Here is a 2,226-nt window from a genome sequence, read left to right as displayed (position 1 = left end):
TTTAAGACCAGTCTGAGCAAGAGTGAGAACACATCTCTACTAAAAACAAAAACTAGCTACGTGTTGTGGCGGATGACTGTAGTCCCAACTACTTGGGAGGCTGAAGCAGGAGGATCACTTGAGCCTAGGAGTTTGAAGTTGCCATGAGCCAAGATGACACCACGGCACTCTAGCCTGGGCAACAGAGTTTGACTGTCTCAAAAAAAAAAAAAAGAAAACTAAATGAATATTAAGCCTGTAATTGACGTTGTTTATAAATTCAATATTTTGCCTAAATAATCCCTCATCAAAGTTTCAAGTTCTCAGGCGGCACCTGTGGCTCAGTGTGTAGGGCGCCAGCCCTTACTGAGGGTGGCAGGTTCAAACCTGGCCTTGGCCAAACTGCAACAAAAAAATAACAGAGCGTTGTGGCGGGCGCCTATAATCCCAGCTACTTGGGAGACTGAGGTAGGAGAATCGCCTAATGCCAAGAGTTGGAGGTTGCTGTGAGCTGTGTGATGCCATGGCACTCTACTGAGGGTGATAAAGTGAGACTCTTGTCTCTACAAAACAAATTCTCTGCAAGTTCTCTAAGAAATTATTCTGCATTGCAGTAATTTTCACAGGGTAATTGAAGACAATCATGTATCATATATTTTGAATTTCAACACTGAATAAAGGATTACAAACATCTGGCTGTAATCTAGTGCTTCTGTTTATACTGGGGATAGATTTGCTGGCAGTAAAGACCATGGAAGAATCAAAAAAAAAAAAGTCTGGGCAGTAGCTCATGCCTGTAATCATAGCACTCTGGGAGACAAAGGCAGGCAGATTGCCTGAGCTCACAGATGGAGACCATCTGAGTCAGAGCAAGTCCTCATCTCTAAAAAGAGCCAGACGTTGGCTTGGCACCTGTAGCTCAAGCGGCTAAGACGCCAGCCATATACACCTGAGCTGGCAGGTTCAAATCCAGCCCAGGCCTGCCAAACAATGACAGCTACAACCAAAAAAAAAAAAAATTAGGCAGGTGGTGTGGCGGTTGCCTATAGTCCCAGCTACTTGGAAGGCAAGAGAATCACTTAAGCCCAGGAGTTGGAGGTTGCTGTGAGCTGTGATGCCACAGCACAGGGCGACAGCTTAAGGCGCTGTCTCAAAAAAAAAAACAACCAGGCATTGTGGTGGGCACCTATAGTCCCAGCTACTTGGGAGGCTGAGGCAAGAGAATCACGTGAGCCCAAGAGTCTGAGGTTGCTGTGAGCCATGATGCTGTGGTACTCTACTGAGGGTGCCAAAGTGAGACTCCGTCTCCAAAAAAAAATTTAAAAGACCATGGAAGAAAACAACAAATGACAAAGTTTAACAAAATGATAAAAGTTTCTCTAGGGTTTAATTTGCACTTCAATTGTAATTTCTGTATATTCGACATCCAAATCCATGCACTTAATACATGCCATAGTGGTGTTTGTTTTTATTTCACAGAAATGCCACTTTGACTTCCTCAGGCATTCTCCATTGTGAAGTAGAACTTACTTCCTCCTTGTATTAGTTTCCTGGGGCTGTCATAACATTGCTGTGAACTTGGCTTAAAATAACAGATATTTCGCCAAGCTCATACCTGTAATCCTAGCATTCTAGGAGGTCAAGGCAAGTGGTTTGCCTGAACTCAGGAGCGGGAGACCAACCTGAGCAAAAGCAAGACTGCATCTCTACTAAAAATAGAAAAAGTAGCTGAATATTGTGGCAGATGACTGTAGTCCCAGCTCCTGGGGAGACTGAAGTAGGAAGATCACTTGAGCCCAAGAGTTTGAGGTTGCTCTGAGCTATGACACCAAGGCACTCTACCCAGGGCAACAGAATAAGACTTTGTCCATAAATAAATAAATAAATGACAGATATTTATTTTCTCACAGTTCTAGAAGCCAGAAGTCCAAAACCAATGCATTGGCAGCGCCATGCTCCCTCTGCAGGATCCCAGAGAAACTCCTTCCTTCCCCTTCTAGCTTCTGCTGCTTCTAGTGTTGTTTGAGGGAAGGAGGGCTAAGGCCTCTAGGCAGCCCATATGCTCCATAAACACCAGGCACTCCAGAGGGCTGCAAAGAGCCAGGCTCTCAAGCCGGTGGGGCCCTTTATTGTATTCCTTCTGGGACATTAATGGTAGTCCTCAGAAGTCTTACAATTAAAAAGCAGAAAAGGGCTCGGCGCCTGTGGCTCAAGTGGCTAAGGCGCCAGCACATACACCTAAGGTGG

The sequence above is a fragment of the Otolemur garnettii genome, unplaced genomic scaffold (assembly GCF_000181295.1).
Source record: "Otolemur garnettii isolate 467f Iridium unplaced genomic scaffold, OtoGar3 scaffold00018, whole genome shotgun sequence".
Lineage (NCBI taxonomy): Eukaryota > Metazoa > Chordata > Mammalia > Primates > Galagidae > Otolemur > Otolemur garnettii.
Note: the sequence above shows the minus strand (reverse complement) of the source record.